At 38.1% G+C, this 27,663-nt stretch overlaps 1 long non-coding RNA gene across 1 annotated transcript in view; it reads left to right on the plus strand.

The window, feature by feature from the left end:
* The first annotated feature begins 957 nt into the window (after positions 1-957).
* The window catches only part of LOC116436595, a 32,084-nt gene continuing 5,378 nt past the window's right edge, over positions 958-27,663 (plus strand). The window contains exons 1-2 of the long non-coding RNA XR_004237042.1: positions 958-1,026; positions 16,695-16,778. This is a non-coding gene — a long non-coding RNA (uncharacterized LOC116436595). The remainder of the gene's footprint in view (positions 1,027-16,694; positions 16,779-27,663) is intronic.

Consider the following 27,663-nt stretch of genomic DNA (forward strand, 5'->3'; position numbering starts at 1 on the left):
GAATTGCAAAAAACCCTTGGCTTCATACAGAGAGTGGTTTGTTTGGGTTTCCTCTATTTTTTGGGTGGGTTTTTTTCTGAATTTTGACTGGAAAATAAGATTATGGATTGGAGATATTTGGGTCCCATGAGTGTAATTCTGGCAGCCAGTAACTGGACTTAAATAAACAGGAATGCAGCCTATAAAGCTCAGCCATGATATGTGTCACTATTCAAACAATTTAGATGTTGTTTGGATCTACTTTGCTGTTTTTGCCATGTTTTATGGAAGAAATTAGGGAACACAGAGCCTCTCCATTTCAAAGTCTTCTGGTTTAATGTAGCTTTTCAGAAAAACAAGCTTCTCTTTTCAAACAAGTTGCGGCGAGCAAGGAGGGAGACAAATAAAATTGGATCTTAATTGGGTTTTGTTTCTCTGAGAAAGGAAGGGTGGCAGTGACAAAAGACTTAGAGCTGATCTAGGATTTCTGATCAGAATATTTATTTACCATTAATCTGCCATCGTTTTTGAAAGCAAAATAAAAATTCTCAGCACATAAGCAAAACATTTCAATATTAAGGAAATTTAATAGCTCACTCGACCTAAGGAAATATACACACACACAGACAATTCTTGAGAGTGAGGCCATCTCAAGCATAAATGAGAAATATTATTAGCTATCTGAATCTTTAAGAGGGTTAGGTTAAGGGAGAAGTTCCCTTTCCAACACTAAAAGTTAATGTGGTGTAAGAACAATTTTCCTCTGCCAAAGGAAAAATCATTGGTTTCATACTTGAAAGTTACAACATTAAATTACACTCACTGACTACAGTAGCCTAAGATCAGTCCCTAAGTGTCAACCATTGTGTAGTCTGTCGGTGTAAAGTAATTTTTCAATCTTTCAATTAAGTGCACTGTATAATTTTATGGCTTCAGTCTGAACGCATGGTTCATGCACAACTGTGTTAAACAATGACAGGAGCAGCCTGGAATGAGGAAGAGACTACAGGGAGGATCCAGTCTGACAATGAAGCTGACATAGCAAAGGTAAAAGAGGCTTAATGTCTGACAGACACCCATGATTTTTAATTATTCTTTCCCGCTGCTGATTGTTGCAATCCATCTCGCCCCCACATCTCTCCCTATCTCTACCCTCCTCTTTGTCGCATGCCGGCTCCCTCCTCTCTTCTCCACATCCTGAAATGCTCTTGCCTCTCTTTCCCTGCCTTTTCTTTGTCCTGTTTAACTGATATCCACCTACCCATACCCCTATCAAACAAAATAAAAATGTTTGGAACTCACAGGGTGTTTCCTGACAGGCTGTTGCTCATTCCTTCCCTGTGACTCAACCCTTCTCATCCCCACTCTCCTCCTGTGTGGTGAGCCCTTCATTTCTGTGTTTACACCCTCTCCCTACACAGCTTTTGTATTTTCAGGTGGTAAACTCCTCAAGGCGAAGACCATCTGTTCCTTTACTATGCAATCAGACCTTTCCATGCATTAGCGTGTATTCAATACCAATTTAAATTACATGCATTTTCAAAATTAATGAGTATAGTTAGCCATTGTAGTACATAATGAACTTTATGGTATTTTTAACAAACCTTCTTAAATGGAGGTACATAGCCATAATGAGCAGCAGAGGATCACAATGTTCTCACATCATTCATGTACAGTAATAACTCTGGAAAATGAACATATCAAAGCTTTAGCAGATATTTCCTAACTTTACTGACTTACAGGAATTCTGGTATTCCAAACAGTCATAAAATTGGAAATATGACAGGAGACAGAAAGAAGAATTTAAAAAAAAAAAAAACCAAAAAAAAACCCCAAGCTGTTCTGTGGGTGGCCATGGGTGAAATTTACAAAAGTAATAGACAGACTCTTAGATGTCTATCCCACATTTTTTCCAACAGTTCAGCCTGTTTCTGATGTATTCAGCTTGTTGAGAAATGGGAAAGAAAAAAAAAATGAAGAGTGAGAGAATGAACTCTCTAAAATATTTTGGGGACAACCACAGTGATGGAGTGGGTGCATGGGCAGGGTGAAAAATACTATGGAAGTATTGTTGTACACACTCTGCTACAACTAACTGAGTATTAGGCACAATGAATACACTGTCAAGTATAATGACATCTTCCTCCTAACTGACACAGAAAAGCAGAGTCTTTCAGAACACATTATTACACTCTAAATCAGTCTCCTTTATGATAGTCATTACCTAAATATTTCACACAAGAGATTTATTCTATTAAGAAACACCGAAACTTATATAAAATTAATTATATTTTATTTAAGTTTTTTTATTAGTTCTGATTAATTAAAGTATTCTTGGACTTCAGTAACTTCAGGCTGTTTAATTATTCAAACGCAGGCTTTTGATTATTCCATTTCTTTGTCTATTCCATATATGTGGCTTCCCCTTTTTTACATGTATAGATTGTGCAAATATGAATAAGGAATAAGGTACCAGCTATGGCACATCTAACTAATAGTTGTACACCATAAAATGTAATCATATATGGAAATATTTCAGATGCTGCATATAATGTTTTAAGATCCTCCTAGGTGATAGTCACTACCTGACATAATGTTCTCATCTTACTGGTGCTTTTCTCTCTCTCCTTTTAGGCTCTGCAAACTTTCTCACATGCTGAAAGCTAAATTCACACATAGAGGCATTCTTTCAGCATCAAGTACTAAGATTTAATTGCTCAAAGAAATGCATATGAGTTGGGTATCTTTGGTCTATTCAAGGCACCTAACTTCGCAGACATGTACAGTGTGGCATTTTAGTTTATGAGCATGATTAGGGATTCAGCTCCCCCACCCTCTCATTGTCCAGATTGCTGAGAACCTGCCTCCCTAATATATCAATTGGAAAAAGGTAGTCACAGGATTTTGTCTAAATATTGTATATGGACACCATATCCAAAGGGGAATATAACAAGTTAACTTGATTCTCCTTTGGCATGTTTATAAGAAGATGCAGTATGTTCTGTAATTAACAACAAACAGCAGTTATTAAAATCCACATGTTGAGGGGGAAAAGAATCCCAGACATCTTCCACTGTTTTAACCAAAACATTTCCACTTTGATTTTTTATATCAATCTCTTCTGCATCTATGAAATTTTTGATAGTTCCATTCTTGAAACGTCTAGCTAGGAAATAGGGCTTCCTGGGAATATTGCACAAAGCCCTGACATAATTTTAAAGAAAAATAATCTGGTCTTGTATATTGCACTGCACAGAAGTATTGTAAACTATCACATAATCGAAAACCAAGGTTTTCTGCTTTTTTGCTTTAAAGGAAACAACTGATACAAGTCTTGAACTTTACCATGTCAGAGAGACCAGATTCCTTACTGTTGTGAAGACTGGCTGTTCTAAGGAGGCTGAACAAATCGATGATTTCTATGAAAATAATTTCTAGTGAAGAGATTTCCTCACTTGGATTTTCTCACCAGAGGAGAGAACTGTAAATTTAAAAGCAAAGATAAAAACCACTAAGGAAAAGAAGCAGAAGCATCACTGAAGAAAATCAAAACAAAAAAAGAAAAGCCTCAAAAAACACAGCACAGAAACAAATGCAGATCACTTCAGGGATATGCAATTACCAATGAAAAGCACTGTATTTTTTTTCTACAGTTATTTGTTTAGGGAAATAGCAGTAAGCCACTGTATTTTTAGGGAAGAACAAAGAGCTGCAACTAATGGTCCCCATGGAAGACTCCTGTAGACTGTAAAAGTCTGGGAATAGCTGAGTTCTTGACCATATGTGCAATTTTGTTGGATTAAACTTCGCAGCTATGAGAAGAAATGATCCCATAGGAATTACCTATATATAATGTCAATAAAGACTAAAAGGCTACTTCTATAAGACAGTCATTTGCATGTAGTTCAAAATGGCTTTTTATGAGAAGAACCTCACAAGAAAAAGCCACATTAGAACTCATGTTCCTGACACTGGTGAACTGAGATACTGGGACTTAGCAGTAAAATACTTGTTGTTTAGCAGTGACTACACAAGCTGAATGTCTGTTTTAAATGAGGTATAGATCTTATCAGTCAACTGTGTTGCTACTGTTGCTGCATTTGGGAAAATTACTTGGAATGAATTAAAAAAGAACGGTGTTTTGAATAGCTGTGACAAAGAAATCGATTAAACTTTGCACAACTTTTATTATAATTGATGCAAAATTAAATAAAAAATGTGGCCTCTGACACAGAAAGTCCTTAGCCACACAGCACTGGAAACTAAGGAGATACATAAAGCATCACTCTACGAACAGTAGGTAAAGATAAGTCTCTGGCTTGAACCAGCACAGTTTTTCCTATAAAGCACATCTTTTAACAATGACAAGAAGGAAGTAACACTAGTCAGTGAAGCCTTGTATCCAGTAAAACTGATTTTTTACTTACTGCATCCAACTGTGCATGTCAGACTCTAAATGTATTTCATTTGGCAAAGCACTGGAGCTGTTATACTCTCTCTGAGCCAAATTCTGCCCTTGGCTTCAGGCACACAACTCCCATTGACTCCAGTGGAAGCTGTACAGAAGGAGATAGATTGTGTAAATTAGGCATGCTCTTGAGACGGTGGAGGGAGATTCACAGCTGAATCCCAGGATAGGAGTTCACCAAGGGCCAGCAGAGTCAATCTCACCAGTCAGTCCTTCCCAACTCATCAGAGCAATGGCTTGAAAGATCTATAAAATAAATAGCTCATACACACTGCTTGAAAAATAAAAGGACTTTCTCAGCTTTTGATGCAGGCCTTCCCTTCACTCATTACTTCAGAAGCAGTCCATCCTCAAAGAGTTTTGTTTCTGTACTGTAATTGGTGAGAGGTACTGCTATTTCCTCAAAATTGTTCCACCCACATCTGTCCAAGACCTTTCTTACCTATACAGCCATAACTCACATCATCCTGCTACCAGCTATATCCCTGCTTTTTTCCCTGTCCTAGTGCTGGTTATTCCCCTTGACTTTTGATGCTTGTTTGATGACTTCTGATTTCTTTTTCTTCCAGAATCAGAAGATTTAATTTTTTTATTTTCTCACAAGTTTAGAGTACCACATTTTGTGTCGTGAAAAGTTTAACAGATGGATGCTTTAACTTGGACCTCTCAGTTTAACCTGAGTGACAGGGAAAAGGCCTCTAAGCATAATGGAAACAAGCCCAGCTCACTGCAGTTCTCCCACACCCATTTCTTTCAGCAAAAAACATGCATCTGTTCTAAAAATCCCCAAAAGTCATGAAGAGTGCAGTAGACTTACAAAGAAACAAGTACCAGAACCAAATCAATAGCACCAATTCCAGTTTACATTTTTATGCACTTTCAGTGCAGAGATAAAAATTCTCCTTTAGGTCATACACACAGATCCATTAAAGGTCAGATTCTGCTTTGATATTCACATACCAGATTCTGCTTGTCTTGTAGATGAAACACATTTGTTTAACAAGCAGATGAGAAGGCTGCAGCCTAAATTTTATGGGTCTATTTAGTGTGTTCTTCTAAGGAAAAATATTTTTCTTTGTTATTTTTTATTTATAAATATTGTCCCACCAGAAGGACAAGATGTACTGGGCAGGTATTTGCAGAAAAAGAATTACCTTGTTAAACTAGCACGATGTAAATATGTTACAGACTTAGACCCGGAATGGCTTGTGAGAAAGATAAAGCATAATAAAAGGGAGATAAGAGTGTGATGGAAGAAGTGAGTGACTAAATGACTGAAGTGTGTTGGGTTTCTAAGATACCAGATAGAACTGTATTTCTTCCGGTGATTTCTACAAGTTAGCAGCAGTTTGTTTGGGCGTTCCTGCCTCCAACTATCAGATCCTGCTCCATTTTCTAGCAGGGAAAGGGAGTGAGAGAGGGGAAGATCAATTTTCAGTTCTCTCACAATGACTGTTTTGGTCTCCAGAAAAACCCGTCCACCTCTTGCTGCTGACAGGAACCACTGTACATGTATGCTTGGTGACTTCATAACATTAGTGCCTGGCCTGTTATATAAAGTGTTTTAAATATAAAACAGTAGAAAATATAAAACTTTCTGTAAGCAAAGAGAGAGGTCAGCCATCTCCTGTTTCTTTGTTTGACAAAAGCAGCCTTCAGTGAAATATCCCAGGATCCAGTTGTTTTCTTCATCTAAGAAATGTCTAAGAAAGAACTTGAAACATCTGAATGTTCTGTAAAGCCACAATCTGTCCTGCTGGTGAACCATGGACACACCGTCCTTTTCTCTATTTCTACTAGGATTGCTACTAATGGGATCTTTCAAAATATTAATCACTAATTACAAAGTTCCTATGACTAGTCTGCTGGTTTCACACATACACATGAAACCTACTACTGACAGAGTTTTCTGAGTGATTCCAGAGATTTTTTTTTCAATGGATTTGTTAATAAAATTGCTGAAAGGCAGATTTTTTTGACATTGATATTAGTCCTTTGTTCAAATGAAGACATAGCCACTTTCTGTTGTGTTCCGTATACTGAAAACCCCCTACTTATAAACCAGATACATGAAAAACAAATTTTCTTACAAATAACATATTTTAAAACCTCCTTATCAACTCTGAAGGTTCAAAGGAGTGAAGAGATGCCTGCCAGCTCTGTTTTGATGAAGCATTTTCTTGAACTATCAGCTATCAAGGATCATCTCAGTACTCCAAACCCTGCTGACTCGCTCGTCATCTTTCAAAAACTTTCAATCCGTCTCTCAAAAAACAAACAAACAAAATTCTTCCTTGTTCCTTGCAAATAACCAAGGTAGTTTGGTGGAAGATTTTTACAGTTTTTTAACTCATTTAGCTACTCCTAGACACCATAAGAAGCCAGTAAGTCTCTTCAACACATAGAGCTCAGCAGAAAGAGGTAGAGACTCCTTAAATTCAAGCCATTATAACCTCCTGCATTTCTCAATTTACATTTTATACAGAGAACGAAAATCTGACCTGAGAAATCACTTTGTCTTCCAATTCTCTTTCCCCTTTCCACTTCTCTTTAATCATAAGTCATTCTTAAGCAAAAAAATTAAAAATATGTTCAAAGGTAAATATTTTTATCTCACTTGTTTGATCAATCTCTACACAATTTAAAGATGATAGAGATAATAAATGATAGAATAACAAGTTCCTTACTTGTTTTACTTATTTCTGCTTATTATTATAAATGTATGAAAACTACGTAAGTAAGTGAAATTTTGTATGAAATAAGAGGGCAGAACTAACATTTTATAGATGTCATGGGTAAGGAACCACCTTTCTTTATCTGGAGTTTGTTAAGAAAAGTGCAAGAGGTATTTTACATCAGGAAACTTCCCAGATAAAAAAAGTATCTGCAGATTAGTTATACCAAACCTTAAATATCTGACTAGGTAAATGGAACAATTAATCCCAGCAGCTGCTTTTCACAAGTAAAGCTTCTTTTATCAATTTTACAACCCAGACTTGCTTAGACTAATTCAAAACAGAATCAAACACAGACTAAATCTAGTAAAAAAAGACATTTTCTATTAAATGTCTTCAGTCATAGAATTAAATAAAGAGTTAACAGATATTTTCCCCTTATGAATATTTATGAATACCCTTATTCTTCTAAGGGTTGTTTTGGATACTTTAGTGCTTTCCCTCAAAGCATTCTCCTTTCCTTGCTAATGTGGCCGGAAAAATCACTAGCAATTTTAGTCACCTTTTGTGCTCATAAGTGCTAGAACCCTGTTGAAGTTCACCTGGTTCATTGTGGCTTAATTCCTCACTGGTAATGATTGCTGTAGGAGCCATTCTCTGGTGGGTTAGAGCCAAAGAGATCCAGGGAGGAAATGTTAGTGGCAGCCACGTTAATAAGGGGAGTTTATACTGAAGTTTTAGAGGGAATGTTGGTTGTTTGGGGTTTTTTCTTTTTTTTCATAGCAGTAAAGGCCGGCACTTAGAAGGCTAATTTGGACAGCACTGTGAACACCAACCTGTTTGTAGAAATTTACTTCTCTAAGGTCTTTTCCATCTCACTGTTACTGATTTTTTTTTGCTTCCATTGTGCATACCATATGATTTGTAACATGCAGTCACAGCTGAAGTCAAACCCTGAGAGCTGCAATTGAGTTGAAATAACTGGATTTTGCAGCCACTCAGTAATAATCTTGGAGCCTTCTGTGGCTTAGAGAAACTTGGTTTCTCTAAAAGAAAGAGAATTCTTAGAGCTCCACTTACAGCAGAAGCATTTAACATTTAACATTGCAGATCTTAACAGAAATTCTATAAGGTTCTTTCCCTCAAAAATGAAAGAAACATAAAGGCTAAGTTCGATTTTTCTTTACCAGTTTATGCAATTTTCAGAAAAGATAAACTTATTATTAATTTCTCAGTAAAGTAAGAATAACATTGTGATGGAAATGCATTGATCTATTTAATGAAGGATTGTAAAATCAGCATCATTGGAGAAACAAGGATTATTGATTCTTTTAAGTAAGATTTGAAGGATTGTATTTTTTGCCTTAGAATTAAAGGGTGTCCTATACAAAAAAAAGGGACCTAGCAAAAAAGTTTGTAAAAACATTTGAATACTTAGAGACAGCCATCTGTACAAAGAGAAATGACTGTATATTGCAGCCTAATATAAGATATATCTCACCCTAATAAAGAAAATAAAACACTTGCATAAAAATTAACAAGAGCAGCACATTCAGTGTACACATTTTCTTCCATGATTCATAAAGGAAATAGACACATATGCCTACCATATTTACAGCATATGCTGGAAATCAGACAAAAGCATAAGGATGGAAACAATCTTGCAACACACCAGCTTTCTCCTTCTAGTAGTAGGAAGTCTAGGATTTGCAAGGCCTGAACAATTAATAGGTTCTGTTCATTTTTGACTAGTGAACAATCAGTAGACACCACCTGGCTTCTGCTATAAAAGGCAGTGCTCTTGAAAAGATGTGGAAAACAGGAAATAATTAAAAACAGACAAACAAACAAAAAAACCCACACAAAAATCCAACCACTGATAAAATGTATTGAAGTCTTAAGGGATTAAACCTAGAAGACAGCGTTCCTGCCAAAGAACTGCAGCAGTAGAAAAGATTGCTTGTAAGCAGGAGGTGTTTATTTTAGGACATATATTTTGAATACTTCCCCAGAGAATTATATTAGCTGTAGTAGCCTCCTCAGGAGTCACATTCCCTAAGCATAGCATCCTTCAAGTTTTACCTAGGTTGCAATATGTCAGAAAAGCTTTCATAAAACAGAAACTTTGTATTCACTTTTAGGGCAAGTGCTTCTATTTGCAGAAAAAAAAAAGGCAGATACAAGCAATTTTGGAGATGCAGAATACATTAGGTATTACAGCACCTCCATCAAATTTTAAAAGGCCAAGTATCTGCACCAGCTGGGGTGCAATGCCAACAAATTCCTTCACCAGCTGACATGCCCGACATGCTGTCTGAGCATTGGCACCTTCCTCTCTTGTGAATCACTATGCCAAGTCACAACGAACCCTGTGCTTTCTAGGATCTTGGAGTTGCTATTACTTTCTTGGCTAGAGCAGCAGGACCTGGATTTGCTCCATGAAGTCCCCTAGAAGGAAGGACTCAGACCCGAATATCAGCTGTTCACCATAGACACGTCCAAGCAACCCAGACTGTTTGAGGGAACACTATCCTGTCATAAGTCTCATTTTCCCTTTTATTTGAGGCTTTCTTCGCTCCCCTGAGAGTTTTTTACTACTTCTAGCATCCTCCTCTTTATTCTGAATTCATTGTTCCAGCAGAAGTCAGTTACTTTACAGCTAGAGTGCAAGGTACAGGTTCAGTGCGGACATTAATCATGTAGTCCTCATTGGCCTGGGGCCACCTGGCCCTACAACAACAATCTGCCCCTTTCTAATCTGTCTTCCCTAGAAGACTCATATCACTATCACCAAAGGGCTTCTGGTTAGCATGTATCAACATGTACACTATTTTCAGAAAATATCACATTAACTTTTCTTTCTGTCCCAGGTAAAATTAGGCCCCCATGGCCTTTAGGCTTTGTATAGCTGAAATTCTGGCAACATTGTCCAGACTGGCCCTTCTGTCTATCTCCTGTGCTCATTAACAGTATTTGAGAATATTATCTGATTATATTAATTTCTGTAATATTAAAGATAACAGAAGAATCTAGAGAGAGAATGACTGATACAATTTATGGTATGGGTTTGTACTCATTTTACTTTGCTATCTAAGTTCTTTCCCACTTTTCTCTTCCAAATAATGCAGTTGTGTGGCAGAAGGTAAGACATTTCCACCACGTACATTTTGTGACAAATTCTAAGTTCAGGTGTAGTCTCAGAGGAGACAGGTGGAAAAAGGAAGGTGAGAAAGCTTTTTAAAAAATATTTCTTGGGGGGAACAATTAATCATCTTTTACAGGTGCTCAAAGAAGAGAAGCAGCCTTACAGATCATCATTCTTTATTAAATCTCCACTGTGAACTCAGCTGCAATCTCTACAAGGAAAACTAACATTGCTTTTACCTACAGGCAGAGCTACTGTGAGCCTTCATTCAGGAACTTGAGTGGTACATAGAAACCAGTAGAGAGAACTGTGTGATGCAAACTCTTGTGGGAACGGGGGTTAGCTTTTCACTGTGCACTTCCAGAGGCTCTGGGTAAGACCACAGACTGGATTCCTCCTTGGATTCTTCCAGCAGGGCAACTTCTATTTAAATCTCCTGTCAAGCTGACCAGTCAAAGCAAGATCAGAAAATCAGACCTAATCTGACATAAGTCACACCAGTCTAGTGATTCCAATACAGTAAAGGAAAGAGGCTCCATGGACATAAGACAACTATTTACCAGAATCACCAGTTACAACTGGATCCTGGAAAAATTACTTTAGTAGGGAATGACAACACTGACCCAAATGATTAAGCCATTTCATACGCTGTATTCCAGGCCAATCTTTACTTTGTTGTTCGGGTTTTTTTATGAAAACCAGCCTTTTCAACTGAGGTTTTTTGAGAGTCCATTCATATTGTAAATGTTTGGTCCCCAACACATTCTAGTGGAAGAAAAAATCTAAACACTTTTAAATGAATGTATAGAAAGGTGAACCCTCCATTTCAACATCATCCTGCCAACAAATATGGAGTATCATATTTTGTTACATTAATCCCAGACTCACAAAAGCTACACATAAATGTTTCCATATGGTTTCCAAATAAATCTCCCATATCCCATATTCTGTAAATTGTTCCCTCAAGAGGTATAAGCTATGGAAGGTCAGTCATCTATTCCAGCTCTCATGGAAGCACCCACCAGACCTGATTTTCTACAAGCACTGTGCACAGAAACTCCACTGAAGTCAGCATGTCCCAGAAAATAACAGTCACCGAGCTGGTGTGAGCACAAAAAATCAAAGCTACCATCTTTCACCCCCAGACTGAAGTTGTATCCAGGTTTTTCTCCCCCTGACATGTTAAAATTAAAGGCATCAGATGAGTATGCTCTGGCAATAGCCAGCCAGTTTACAGACACTGACTCGTGCACCCCAACATGATCTCCCAGGGCAGCAGCTCTGACAAGATCCCTCTTAACCTATATCTGCACTGGGCTAGTGGTAAACCCCTACTCTGGCTGCAATTTCAGTCTTCCCTTATGTATGCTGTGGGACCATTTGTAATGTTTATTTATAAATGATGAATATTTCACCACAGTTTGTTAATGCATTAGCATGGAAGTAATGTGTGTGAAAAAGAAATTTTTAACAAGCCTTTGGCTTGTGCAGCATAAAACATTGTCTCATACCCGGTCTCCCCATAGACGTCAGTTTCTGTTTTAAATGGTCTAACTACAACTCCCTGTGTATAACATAAAAGGCACAACCCTTACAAATGCAGTGAGTGCTCAGCCCACAGGATGGCTGGAGTAGCTGAGTAAAGTGGCAGTTCTTTACAGTCATACTCTCTGATATAACTCATTATAGTAATGAGTCACTTTAAACATATATTCCTATAATTCAGGGAAAAGTTTTCCAGTAGAACTAAAATTCCCTTTGTGAATCTAATGTATACGAGATAAGGTTCAGAAACTTTACTTGCAATCTCATTATTTTTCTCAACAAAAAATGAGCATCTGTATAGGTCTGCACATAGATTAATGTTTTCCTGACTTTCAGCATTTTTTTAGTATGGAAGCACAAGAAATACTTCAGGAAGGGGAAACTAATTTGGCTTTATTTCAAACTGGAAGGGTTTTTTCCTCCCAGAACAAGATTTAAAATAAGTGCTGGGGAAATGGTTCTCTGCAAACCTGAGCATGAATATGAACTGTGGCTTTGTATTTCCTGATCAGGATGGAAACAGAAACATGGACCATTCAGACCTAAACCCTAAAATTAACTCAGAGAGCACCATTCAAAAACACTTCCTTGAATCAGCAGGGGAGAGGGCAATGAAAGTCTTGATGAGAGTTCAGTGAATAAGGAGGAAATAAGGGAGGAATGAGGGAAATGACACTGAACCCTCCACCTCATACAAACTCTTTTAATTCTCCTTCGTACGCATGCATTATAGTTACTAGTACAACCAATTTGCAAGGAAGGATTTAGTTACCCCAAACAGGGACATGCCTTTTGCACAACACTTTAGCCTCCTAGGCTCCTGCACTGGAATAAGCACCATAACCATGCTCAGGCTTTTAAGTGGAATTTGCTTGGAAAGGCAAGAATGATAACAATATTACCTTAGTCAGATTTATGAAAGACACCTATCTCCACAGGACACTATTTGTGATATTATTATACTTAACACAGGAGAGTGTCTATAATTGCAAATTCTTTATCAATATTTTTGTTATTTAAGGTGTCTTGGATTAGGCCTGCTGTGAATAAATTATAAGGTTAAAGGGGAAGTTGTTTATATCAGTGACTAGACCAGATTATTACACTGAGAAATGGTCAGCACATCCTGTTATTGCTACTACCAGAAAAAACATTGCACGAAAAGAACTAGACAGACCAGTTGCTTGAGTTCTCAAAAGGTTTTATTTTTAGCCTAATGACAAAAATGTCTGTGTTTGCACAGGAAACAAGAATGATTGATACAAGGGAGTGGAAATAAAATTCTTCATCTAATTTTCAGTGCTACATTAAAGACTCGACTCCTGTTGTGTCAGAGGAGCTCTCAGTGACCCTTAGAATGACGATTTTTCCACCAGACCCCCCCAGTCCCCCACTTTTCTGCTCTTGAAAGCTCCTACCTAGACATCAATTCCTTGTGCAAGTTAGAGCATTTTCAGAACTACTCTTAGTTGTGCCAGTGAATAATGATGCTACGGAGAACAGCTGGCATAGCTGGAATAGCTTGTCCTTCCCTCAAGGCATTTCAAGTTGGCCCTGTGGGAATGGAGGCAGAAAGCAGTTAGATGTCATGCTGTTCCCCAGTGGAGTCTTTTGCTGTTGCTGTAAATTACTTTAAGCACTTGTTGTTACAGTTGTGCAAAAGGTACTCATTCAGGGTTAAGGGCATGGATAAAAATGTAATCAACCTGGACCTAGCCATCAATACCAACTTTCCAAGGACCTCAGTAACCACATATTAGGGTTACCTTCCAGGTATTAACGACAGCTCTAACTTCTAGATTATTTTTGCCCAAGCTAAACTAACATTTGAAAACATGCTCTATTAGAAATATGGGTAAAGTCCTGCCAACATTTACATGAAGATGAACATAGTGCCAGCACAGCTAGTGCTTCATTGAGCACAATAGAAATAAAATATCTCATTTCTTTTATTGAAATTAGCATTATGCTTCCATTCTGAATTTTCAGAGAATGTTCATTGTTGTTAATTAAGCTACTTAGTAGTGTTTTGGAAATGTCCTAAGGTTTGAGTCAGGAGCAGTGCCCAGTTCTGCTGTAAGTGAACTGAAATTAAGTGAAAAGAGCTGTTTCAAAAGAAATACTAGGATTTGCTCTTATATACCTGTTGTGGTTTAATCCAGCAGGCAGCTAAACACTACAGAGCTGTTCACTCATTAATCCCAGTGGGATGGGGAAGAGAATCAGGAAAGGTAAAACTCATGGGTTGAGATAAAGACAGCTTAATGGGACAGAAAAGGAAGGGAAATAATAATAATGATAAAAGAAGCAAAACAAGTGATGCGTAATCCAGTTGCTCACCATGCCCTGACCAATGCCCTGCCACTACCCAGGCACTGGGCCACCACCTCTCAGTCAGTCCCACCTGGTTTTATTGTTCACCATGAAGCCACAAGGTATGGGATATCCCTGTGATCAGCTGGGGTCAGCTGTCCCTGCTGTGTCTCTTTCCAGCTCCTTGTGCACCCCAGCCTTTTTACTGATGATGGAGGGAGAGGCAGAAAAGGCCTTGACTCTGTGCAAGCACTGCTCAACAGCAGCTAAAACATCCCGGTGTTATCAACATTATTCTCATCCTAAATCCAAAACATAGATCTGTACCAGCTATTAAGAGGATAATCATCTCTACCCCAGCCAAAACCAGGACAACTCTCAATATCCATAAGATTAAAAAACAGAGAGCTGGGAGCTCATCATTTTGGGGTTATTTCCAGTGAAGGAACTGAAACATCCAGGTTCGTATAAACAGAACTAGTGGTTGGGGATTTCTTAACTCCTTTAATGTCCTCCATAAACTGATAGTTGCTTGATTTAAAGCTGACATGGAGATTTCAATTAAGCTAGCATTTGGGGAGTTTCTGTTGTTGCTATCTTGACCATGTTTTTAAAAAGCAAAATAGTACCACTTCCTAATTCATTACAGCTATGATTCTGTTTCTTGTGCATCTTCATTCTCTTTAGAAGGGGAATGTAATTCACCCTCAGCCAAAAACCTCCATTTGCTTTACAAGAGCCACTTTATTGTGGGAGTGCTGATGCTGATGGAGGAAATATTTCTCTCAGCCTGAAATATTGGGACTTTGGGTGTGCAAAAGAGACAGGCACAGATCTGTGCTGTAGCTGGCAAAAGCACAGACAGGATAGAAAGAGGCTGGAAGTTGAGGAAGGGCATCTCAGAATCCTTCTCCTTAGCTGGTAAAGGAGTTTTACAGTGACAACACACAGCCTTGTCCATTCAACAGCTGAAATAGCTTACACAGAAATTTACATTAACACTTACAGAAAAGAGAGGGGAACAGTCTTAGCAAGGCAACCCCATCCTGCTTTTTTGCCCTGCAGTTCCAGGGCTTCACAGAAGGCAGGTATAAATGACATGTACAAATGTCTTCCAATATGCTGGGACAGACTTTCAAAAGAAGACATGCTAATTTTTCCAAAACTTCCAGAAGACCTTGGAGATGAAGGAGACAGAAGTATAAACAATTTGCTCTTAAATACAATGTTTGGGCTGGCTAAAGTCCTCAAGCAAAGTTATTCTAACCAATGGTGAGAAAGAGATTTTAAGCCATTCTTCAAAGTTCAGGAAGTGATGGAGACCAAGCTCTTTCTTTTTGTCTGTGACTTTAAAGGTCTGAAGAGAAATTGGCCAACACTCCCATCTTGATCCCACTTCAGTTCAGAGGGATGGGATCATCCAACAACAGGAACCTCTCGCGTGTTTTTGAGAAATCAAATTGAATTAATAAAGCTAGAAGAGCACAGCAGCTCTGTGCACTATTTTCTTTAACAACTGAATGACTCTTTGTGGTTAGTTTATAAATCTTAAAACCCTCACTTCATTTAAAAAGATTGAAAAATACAGGGACACTATGAAAAGCTAGATATATAAGTACTTCATACACTACATTATTTATCATTAAAGTTTATTAACTAAAGCCATTTGAAAGGCATTTTTTGGAGCTAAAGACAAGAGTGAACTGAAAATTATGCAGGTACATTATTTCAGCCGAGAACCTGAAACTAGGCAAACAAAGAAGGAATTCTGGAATACAAGCAAACACCGCAAGTAATTTAAAACCAATATACTGTGCTTACAAGCTCTGTCTAGTTTTAAGAAAAAGAAAAAAGGGAGAAGATAAGAGAACACAAGGAAGAGGAAATAAGATCAGATTATTTGCTTCCTAGTAGTAATACTTTTCTGTTTGTCCTAAAAAGGGTATTCAAGCTTAACTTCCAAGTTATGTCATGTGACTGCAAGCAATCAGGGATGCTTCAGGACACTGAGTCATCATATCATGGGCTGGGGAAGAAAGCAAGTCAGAATGGCCTTCTGGGAATATTGTAGATTCCAGCAGCACAACACCCTGAAAAGGATATATGGAACCTCCATTTTTTTTTTTTTCTCATCTGTTAAACAACTTCAGAGATACTTTTTCTCTGTTTCTCTGAGCAATGTCGTGTCTGCCTTACAGCTAGTCCTCAGTAATCTGAAGATTTTGGTAGGTAGCTTGTAAAGTCAGTAACATTTTCTAGCACAGTCATTGAAATTTTCACCATGTTAAGACAGTACATTTTGTCATTAAAGTAAGATAATATAGATCAAGTTTCTCTGATTTAAATCCAGAACAAATACTGGTCAAAGATAGAAGTCAATGCCAAAAAATAAAAAGTTCAAATTTCAGAGACAAAGTATAATCCTATCTTGAATGAGACTTATGTGCTGTATTTCAATAGCTAACATGGAGGTCTTGTTTTACCAGTGCTTGAATGCAGTGCCTATATACATTCTCATGCCAACATCATCTCCTGGAATGCAACTGATTTATATTTGCTTTTCTCCTAGGCCCACGGAACAGTGTGGAAATGTCATAGTTTCAGCTGCAGCAACAATGTATGAAGAGGAAACACTATAAAGAGGAACAAAGAGGTGGGTGATGAAAGATGAGGTGCTCAGGCAGAGCTGCAAAGAGCCCTGAAAATGCATCTGCTGAGTAGATGTAAGAAGCCACATGATAAGATAAAGTGAACAGTGTGGGGTAAAGAAGTAACAGTTATTAAAGAAGCCGAGATAAAAAGAGCATAATTTAGAAAATTAATTAAATATCCTAGGGGTTAGACTGAGACTGGAGGAGGGGGAAAAAAAGAAACCCGTAGAGTCAAAAAAAAAAGGAGGTGGAGGTAAATAGCAGCTGTGGGAAGGGTTGGAAGTACTGATGATTACTAGGTAGGCTTTTAAATTTTGTGCCAGGCTCTGTAAATCTTCCCTTTTACCCTGAACCCAGAGGTGTGGAAACTTGAGTATAAATTCAGAAGTTTGGATACTTTTCCAGATCTTACCTAAATCATATAAACCTCCTTATATGTAGCATAACTTAGCCAGAAATAACTTAAGAACTCATTTTTTTTTCTGATGCTACTTAGCACAGCTGGATGGATTATTCGTCCTCAGTAATACTCGTGGCAAATACAACCTTTTTTCTGTTTGAGAATCATTTGTGAATAGGCTTTAAGTCTGATCTCCAAAACGTGAAATGCCTCTTGATCTCATTGATTCCTCTGAGCCTTTTTTTTTTGTTGTTATGTACCTACTGTCTGAAATTAGCATTTGCACAAGTTAGGTGAGTGGACTCTAACCTTTGTCAGCATCATTAAAGGTGGTTTACATTTGACTACAATCAACCATGAGGAAATATGTAGATGACCAGTCTCAGTCCTTCAGATTTCTTTCACAGGCTGTGCTGTAAATGTTACTTGGGTGTAACTGATACCTCCCTGAGTCTGCAAAAAGCCTGAGGCTGTAGAAGTGTGATGGCACTCTGCTTCAAGAGGAGTTAACTAATTTGGTTTAATGCATCAACATTAAGTTTCTTTCTACACTGTTCAAAGCGTGTTTTGCAAGGAGGGAGAGCATCTGAACACCCAGATCCATACAGACTTCTCTGAGCCTCTGTTCTCTTCGGTATGCTTTTAATAACACCACGGAAGGGGTGAAGAGTGCAATTGTTCTTATTTTCCTGAAGAGAGGGTTCAACTTTCAAAGGTTTGGGAAATGCCAACATGGGGGTTCAGACACTGCACAGTTTAAGTATTCACTGCCTCCTAGTTGGAGCATGTTATTGGTTAGCTAAGTCACGGGATATTCTTCCAGCTCACTAATTGGGTTAGTGTATCCTTTTAAACAGAGGAATAATGAACGCTCTTGTTTGTAAAGGAGTAGCCTCGTTCGCATGCAAATACGGGTATTCACACAAATCAGCCATTCCTCAAACCTCCTCAGGAACAAAAATCTTTCTGTCTGAAACCGCAGGAGCAGCCGATAACAAGGGGCCTTGATATGGAGAGATCAAACAGCCATTTCAAATTCCTGTGAATGTTCATGAATACTGTTGTTCAATATTCACCCAGATCTGGCTTTTTCTGCATTATGGAAAAGAAAACAAAAATTAAAACAGGATGTAAAGGAATGAAGAATATGAAATGATAGTGTTTTCAGAACCAATTCACATATTCTGGTGTAGCTGCATTCAGGTTGTTGCCTTATTTTTGAAAGACAAATTATTATTTAAGAAATAATGTAAAAACACGTTTTGGGATTGATTGTTTGTTCCAAATGGACATAGCTCAAGCCCAAAGAACAGATCCAATAAACATGAGGTAATCCATAATTTCAGATGCCTGAAATTTCAAGATATACAGTATCTAAGCAGATGAGAAATAACACTTGCCATCTGAAATTTTACCAGAAATTCTTCGCCAATTCTCCAAGACGACTCAAAGGATGAGTTATGTCCTCATCTGGCCACAAAAATAGCTGTTTAGCCATAAAGTATTATACAAAAGTAAGTGAAAAGAAAAGAGCCTTGCGAAGAGTGACAGCTCCAAGGGTAACTTGGCACCCTTTCCTCACTCTGTTTTTATAGCTGTAGGAATTCCTTATTACTTTTTCTCAAGCTGTCATCAGAGCAACAGAACCCGCTGTTATTTGGGTTTCTCTTCTCTTGTGATCGCAAGAAAGGGATGTAATAAAGGCAGGTCATGAGCAATAGGTTGTAATCTATCCACAAAATGGCCCCACCTTGCTATTTGTTCCCTTGTATTGTGTTCGAACAGACTTCCAGTAAATATGTCTGCTTCACATTGATCATCACTGATAGTAACATCCCTAATAGTGGCTCCATCTTGACAGAAAAATGGCAAGTACCATTGTGCTCCAATGGTTTTGTCTCTTTCTACAGCCACTGCAAAACAAAGCTGTTAATTTATCTGATGAAAGACGTAATGGTGAATGTTATGTAAAACCCAGATGTTTCCCAACTGATTTCTTAAATAGGAGCACATAATTGTGATGATTGGAAGGCCATTAATCCAATCTACTTGGAAGTAAAAGAGAAAGAAGACCTCAGCTTACGCTTTCACTGTGACTAGCTTCTATGCCTAAAATGTCTGTTGTTCAGCTCACTGTTTTACAAACCTAACCAGTCAAATAATTCCCCCAGTTCTTCTCCATCTGTTTTCTCACAACAGTGCTAACGTTCACTTAAATAAGCATAGCAGCATTAACCTTTTGAACTCTTTGTCTCTCAACTCTGCTCAGATCAGATTTGCGGTCTAGAAAGTTGACTCTTCCCTCAAGTTTGACAGATTTTCTTATTATCCCCTGCTGACCTGTAGAGAATTGCACAGGCTCAATTCCTGAGGCACCTACAAGTTTCAGATGGACTCAGCCTCTCTGTCTGATTGCCTGTCATGAGAAGCGTCAGTGGTATGCTTCTTATTTCAGTTTATTACTTTCCTCTCAACAAATATAATGAATTCTTTTGAACCCTTGTACTCTTCTTTTTAGTAGGCCTTGCGTATCAAATTTTCATCCTCAATGCAAAGACTCCTTCAGAAAACCTCTTCAAGAAAAGATTTTGACAATACACATAACAGCAAGCGCATTAATATGCACTTTACACAGATGTGATTTTACTGATTCTGCCGACAGTAAACTGCATATAAATCACATAAGCCATTACCTATTTGATTCAATCTTCCTATTTGCATAAGTACTACTAGTACTGTATCTAAGGCAGATAGGTTAGGCTTAGATAGAGCAAAATGTTGATGAAGATGTCTACTCTTCATGCATGAAAACTGTGGAAGGAATTATGACCCTTATCTAGAGTATAGCTGAAGCTTTGGATAGTGCCATTTAACGCACAGGCTGATAAGTAGCTAAAAGCATAAGCATATTAAAAACTAGTTTGGATTTTAAAAATTACATGTAATACCCCAGGTATGTATTTTTAACCCCTAATGCAAATATGACTTAGGTCAGCCAGTTTTCACTGCCATAGGTTGATTTCTCCTCTTTCACTGGCAGCTCTGCTAATATGAATTACATCACACTAGCCATGTGAGTTACCACAAATCAGCTGGCCTCTAGTAAATTGGGGTGAACTTTAGACCAAGAAAGTGTGTTTTAGATAGGATTGGTGATGCTGTTTGAATTATGCTCAGACAGAGCCAGAAGTATAAGCACTCAGAAAGCTATGGGCAAACAGTGTAGGTATGACCTTGGAAGAGTGTTTGAGGGAGGAATATAATTGGAAAGAATGTTTAGAATATGGAGCAAGAAAGCTGCTAGCTGCTCATTTCAACCCAGTTTGGAAAACACACCTCTGGTATACTTCTATAAATTAACAGAAACAAGAATTTTTCTTTGTCGTCTGAGGACAACTGTCAAAATAAGGGCTAACACTAAAAAGAGAGATCCCAATAATGCAGTATAATGCATAAACAGTGTAGAAGAAGGAAAAAAAATATTAGGAATGTCACTCATCTGGCTACAAATTTTAGTGTAATTATTCCATTGTAGCAATCTCTATTTTCTCTGATGTAGGGCTTGTGCTCTAGTTTCTCTGTAGCGCCCACAGAAAACTTCCCCCTGCCCCCTGGTTTGTTCTGATGAGAAAAAGCTGTGAGAATGACTGTACAGAGATAAGAAAGGCCAAAATTACAGACAAGGTTGAGCTTGCTTAGGTGGTGTCATCTATAACTCAAGGATTTAAGTGTGAAAACACAAATATAGACAGGAATACGATTAGTGTGGTGAGGTACCAGACAGGAGTCCCAGGCTGAGTGTATCATGCGTGTCATTGCTGAAGACAGTGACGCCTCTCTGGTGCTTTGGGGCCTGGCAAACACTGGTCCAGACAGTAGCAACTCTATGGTTAACTCATTCACCAGGGCGATGAGCACATAAGTGCTTAGCCTAGCACTTAGCGATTCCTAGCTATCTTTTGTGCGTCTCATTCTGTGAGCAACTGCTTTAACTGCAATGAACTGCTTTGTTCATGGCATAAATTATCCCTGTAGAAAATCTTTGCATTTCTCTAAGATGCCTGAAAAAACCAACAAAATAGGAACCATAAGAAAGACAAAGAACAGAGAAAGAGCAGTGTAATGACTTCACTGTTAGCCTGGTGTCCGCGGTGTTTCATGCAATAGGGCTGACACACTGCAGGAGCACCTGCTGCAATTGCAATACTTACCAGCACTGGTACCTCATGTGGCCCAAGAGGGCCTGTCGTAGACCACAGTGGCTCAATACCACTTGCACAGACAAGGGGCACAAATGCCAGAGTTTAGCCCCGCAAATGCAGACTACAATCCTCCCCTATTATGCAGAGCTGCTATGATGTGAGTCAGAAAGTGATTCCTCAAGGCACAGTGAGACAGCTTGCCAGCTGCCATACGACTCTCTGTTGGAGCAACTGACAGGGAAAATCAGACACGAGTTAACTGAGGCACTGATCCAAAGCCCCTTGAAACACCTCGGTGACTCTCCTGGAAATAAGATGTAGGAGCTTTTCAAAAGATTACCCTTAATCTGTCACAGCATGCAAAACAACTTAATACATTTATCATTTTTTTTCAGCTAGTGAATTCAAATCCCTCTGCAACAATTTTACTAGCAAGTCAAACTTCTACATAGCAAATGTCTGTCCTAATTTGCAAAAGGTGGGTCCTTTTGTTACTGACTTGTCCTGCAAACACCAGTCCTTCTGTCAGCGGGAGTTTTGCCACTGAATCCAACAGCAGTAGCTCTGAGGGACCACAGGTCTCTATGTTTCTTTGAAATCTTAGTTTATACTACCATGTTTGATCTAGTCACCTCTCAAGCACCGGCTGAGTCACCCTCAAGCACCAGTTCGGGTCAACAGACACAAGCTTGCTTCTTAACCTGGACCCAATGCACCATGGACTTCTTTTAATCATTTAGCATCTTTTCTTCTCGTGTTATGTTGAATGCTGGTCTTCTGAGCAAAGTAAATGAACTGTCTTTTGTGCTTTTTGTGATGATTTTCCGTTTGTGCTTTAAACAGCAAATCAGTCCTGTCAGGCTTGTGAAAATACTTGACACACAGTACAAGGGAAATCTATTTTGTCTTTCATTTTCTATCCTGTTTCCCAGAAAGTATCAATATTTGCTTTTCAGCCATACTGTTTGGGTATTAAGGTATTTCCTTCACCATCCTCAAAAGCTGATTATTCTAATACAGCTCAGGAAAAGTCTAGTAGTTGACTTCTTTCAAGTCAGAAATACACAGTTTTATTTTTAAAAATTCTGTTAGATCATTTGGCTTTAGATATATTCAAACCAAAGTCACCTTAATACTAAAAATCAAATTGTCAGAATTAAAAACACTGGCTAGCAATTATTAAAGAGCAGTAGTTGCTTTGGAGTAAGTGCACATTTCTCAGTGGCCAGGTATAATTTTGAAGTGCTTATTATCCATCTGAGCATGGAATTTTTAAATATCTTGTTCTTATATCCATTCTATTACATCCATTCTTTCAGCAATTTCCTTTTAAAATTAGATTTGTGCTAGGTTTCTCTCCGTTAAAGCAGTGAACCAGAGAACTGCAGTAATATCTATTGCCTCTCACACTGTATTTAACCTTATATGTGTATTAGATATAGATTAACATCTTGTTTTGAAAAAGCTTTTGTTTTGTAGAATTTGGCAGTTTCATTTTAGAAAAACTAAATCAATATACCCTTCATGCTTTAGGAAAAAGAGGAGGATGTTTTCAGTCTTCTCCCTCACAGGCATCATTCTCAAGTTTTGCCAGTGTGACTGGGCTAATGGCACCATTGTGATCAGTGTTTTTACAGTATAATGAAACCTCGTTGAACAAAATGGCTTTTTTTCAGTCACATAAATCATTATTTGCAACATGCTAAAATGTGACAATATGAACCCTTTTCCAGTCTAACAGACCTCTGCGGATTTAAAAATTTAATTTTGAACTCAAGAACACAATCTCCAGGAGGGTATTCTATTCTGGAAAATTTGTATAAGCCAGGAGGCACACCACTTAGTCCTCTATCAAAAAGAGGAAGTGGGGAGGCCATACAAAGGCAATGTGATTTCTTCAGGCACTTTCCTGGGCTGCTTAGTGGCTGCCACACAGTGGTGGTGGCTAAACTGGGCAGATGTGCTGTGCTCCAGCACAGGTGGACACAGCATCCTCTCATCAAGTCATGGTAATTAAACCAAGCCCTTATTTTCAGGCCCATTTTAAGTGCAGTGAGAACATAAGGTGAATTCTGAAAATGCTGATGAGGATATGCTGACACCAGTTAGAGAAGGAATTGCTTGGTGGGCCAGCTGAGACAAGGAAAGTGGGGGCTGAGTGGCACTGGAGAAGGGGTCAGCTCCCCTTTGCAGGGACTGGGGCCAGAAGAGCACCCCTGCTCCTCTGGCTGCAGCCCTCTCCTCTGCTTGGCTCAGCTTCTCTCACTTCTTGGCAGCCACTGCTGCCCCATATGTAAGTTTTCTGTGCTACAGTGCAAGCAGGAAGGGAGGAGGGCACTGAGGAGAGAGGAGTGTCACGGCAGGACCACCCAGGTACTTTTCCAGGGGAGGAATCAGGGGGAGAAGAATCTATTTGCCCCGGGACCCAAAACAGCTCTTGGTGTGGGTTCTAATAACACTGCTGGAACAACTAAACCTGCAAAGCATTCATAAACACAAAGGCTTATTTATTTATTTTTTCCTTTTTACTGGCTTTGTCTTTCTTTCCTTCGTTTTTTCCTTCTTCCTTTCTTTCCTTCCTCTTTTGCTTTCTTCCTCTTCATCTCTTTATTTTTTCCTTCTTTCTCTTTTTTCTTTTGTTCCTTTTTTCTTATCTTCTCACTGTCTTTCTCTTTCTTATTTTTTCTCTATTTTTCTGTTTCTCTCTCTCTTACACACACAAAAACATACACACAAACACAGGCCACTTCTCCAGAAAACACTACTCTATACTTTGATGGCAAAAAGCACCGAGGACTCTCAATAGCATTAAAAATGGTGCTATTGCTCCACCAGTTTAATTCAAAGATGTTCTCTATAGATAAACTGCTATTTTTAAAGCATGGTTACATAAAGAGTTCATTGCAAAACAATCCAGAGTGTGAGTTTATAATATCAGTTTTGGGGCAGAAATTGTCTTAAAACAGCCCCTTTAAACCTTCATAGGCCATGATTAATAAAAGTTGCTGTTGATGGTTGCAGTAAAACACCTTTCCTTTTGCTTAGAGGAATCATGCATGAAAAGGCAGTTTCTTCAGAGTAACTTGATGTAAATTCAAATCCTTGACTATCTCAGAGAAATCCTCGATTATCTCAGAGAAATCCTCGATTTTCTCACAGAAATCCTCATAAAGTAAAATATGTAGTACTCAACTCCTAGCAGATCCTGGAGGCAACATTACCCTTCTTTTCTGATAAGTTTAAAAGATGTTATTTTCATGATCTTCAATCATTGTGGTGGTACCATCTAGTCACTAACTTTGGAAATCATAACAAAATATTTACAACAGCATAAATTATTGCAGAAACAGATAAAAAAGAGAAGTTGAAAAAAGAACATAATTTTAATAAAAATCTTTGGAGATTTTACTCTCTATTTAGTAGGAATTCCCATTTCAATTTTTTTCTAGTATCAAAATATTTGGCCAAAATATTTCATAAAGTTAAAAAAAAATAATAATAATAGGCCCATTATTGGAGGGAGGGATTAAAAAAACACACCAAAATTACATACTTTGAAATATTTTTAATGAAATTATGAAAAAATCAGAAGTGCAAGCCCAAGGTTAATTTTTACTATAGTAATGTGGCTTCCTCAGAGGTGTAACTTGCTCTCAAAGTTAAATAAAGGGGTTTTTTTGACCGAAGAACAAAACACCAGCAAAAGGATTTTATAATAATGTTCAAATTCAACACTAAGAATGAATCAATCTAGAATTGCAAATAACACACCGCTCTGAATCACTTCTGAAGCAGCAGACGTATTTGAATCTTCTTCAGTTTAAAGGGCTGGAGCAAAAGGTACTTTGAGGTCCTTTCCATCACTGCATTTTCATGATGCTGTGATCAGAAACATCCATAAAAGCACTGCTCCATGTGACAGTGTATTGTCTTCTTTCTTGGAAGACAAATAATGCAATCCTAGTGCCAAGTAATACAATATCTCGGTATCGTCTCATGCTGTCTCTTTTTTCATTTATTGAGCTGGAAGACACTTTTTTAGTACATCCTACAGTAGCAGGGCAAGATCTACACAATGGGTGTATATTGTCCTAAACCTTATATAGCAGAGTCCACAGTCCCTCTAGGAAGCCTATTCGAGCCTCTTTTGGTTCTTATAGCCATTCTATTTCCTCAGAAATTGTGAAGGAATATATTTCACATCTTTCCATCATTGGGTGATTTTAAACAATTGATTGCCACCATCTTTGTAACATCTTTTGCAGGTTAGAAAGTAATGTAATCATGTCCCTCTTTAGTCTTTCCTATTTTAGACTAAGCGAACTCCATTCCCATCATCACAGGATAGCTATCTAACCTCTTTTTCTTCTTGATACTGTTTTATAGATTCTTGACAGTTTTTCCTGAAGTGTGACAGCTGCCTAGGAAGATGAGACTTGGGCTGATGAAACTTAAATACCAATGGGAAGTAAATAATTACCTGCCCTTTCATGGGCACAATACTCCAATCAGTATATTCCTGAACAGAATTCCTTTTTTCTTTTGCTGTAGTTGCACAATGGATGCTGCAAAGTTTTGTATTTGATGAGTGCTTGCTGTGGGATATTGCAGTGTCCTACCGTCACCATTCTTCAAAGAGCAGTGTGGCACAGACACAGTGTCTATTTATGGAGACAGGACTCCTGCTATGTAGAAGCTTGTGTGCGTGTGGGTCCCATCCGAATGTGGATTTGCCAGAGTCATGCACATATACCAGAATCCATGGAATTTCTCCTGACTGCATAATATTGACATAAATGTTACTAAGTCTTATTAAGGTACAATATATATGATACAAGATAGCCTTCTGCCTTCTATTTTGCGGATTAATTGCCAGCTATTTAATCCCTTTTTCATATTTGGTGGGTTTTTTATTTCATTTTTTCCTTCTTCCTAGGCATAACACTTTATTTATATTGGCTTTAGTTTGAAAATTGCTTTTCACAGTTTATCATGACCATCTTGAACACTACTACTGTCCTCCGAAGAGTTTGCACATTTTTTAGTGTATGACACTACTAAATTTCCTCTTAAATCTGAGTTCTTAATTAAACCATGAAGCTGAGCAAGGTCCAGGACAGAAAGTCACTACTGTTTACTTGGATAACAAGTATTATTTGCAGATAACAACGTAGATAAAAGTATGTCAGTTTGGGGCACTGAAGAAGAGGTAATGTTCATTGACCATAGATGTTTGGAGGAATCATGTTTATGCCAATTAAAGAGTCAACAGCCACCAAGCAAGGAAAAGCATGAGGAAAGATGAAAAAAACTACAAGAAACAGAACTTCACACCTTGGTAAGAAACTAGAAGACCTGAACAGGAGGAAAATCTAGTGAAATCAAATAATAGCAAGAAATAATAGTAAGAAAGCAGCAAAGGGAATTAGAGAAAGGCATCCTTTACTGCTGTGCCTCACATGTTTCAAGTTGTTTCTATAGTCACAGAATAAGAAGGTCAAATCAGATCAAATAAAGCAGGGCAGAACTGAACAGCACAATTAGGCCATAGTGAAAAAGTAATTACTTTTCCATCCAGTAGACATTGCATGTTATTTCTTGGAGCTTTATATTATTATCTAAATAATAGACACTAGCCAGAGAAGCAACTGACAATGAATTGGGGAAAACCAGCTAAAAAGCCACAGTCGGACACTGGTGAGTCTTACCATTTTTATGTTAACTGACCAAGAAACTGGAAAAATAAAGAATGCAACACAGTACTAAAACAGAGTAGTACGGAAAAAAGTATTAAGCTACCAAGACAGGTAAAGTAGCATTCCCTTTGCTTTATCCTCTTAGCATTCTAATCTTTTGACATAATAATTATGATTATGGTATATATCCTGTACTATTGATAGTGTTGGTACATCAGATAACACTAACTCTTTATGGAGTCTTATTTTGACTTCACGACCCTTCTTCCCAGTCATACATTTTTCTCCAGTTTCTTCATAGGACATGATATGTAATTCACAATTACATTCACAAGGCATGTGGTCTTCCCATGGATTTGTTGGTCATATATCTTTCTAAAGTGGTTCTCTAAATAAGCCAACTATTTTGCAGTGCTGAAACAAATCCTTGGTAAACTAAATGACATGGCTCTCTGGAAGTTTGTGGACCTTCTTAAGCTATCCTGCATGACAATATAACTCATTGTTTGAAAAAGTGTGCTGGTTTTGGCTGAGGTAGAATTAATTTTCTTCAGAGTAACAGGTATGGGGCTATGTTTAGAGTTGTACT

The sequence above is a fragment of the Corvus moneduloides genome, chromosome 2 (assembly GCF_009650955.1).
Source record: "Corvus moneduloides isolate bCorMon1 chromosome 2, bCorMon1.pri, whole genome shotgun sequence".
NCBI lineage: Eukaryota > Metazoa > Chordata > Aves > Passeriformes > Corvidae > Corvus > Corvus moneduloides.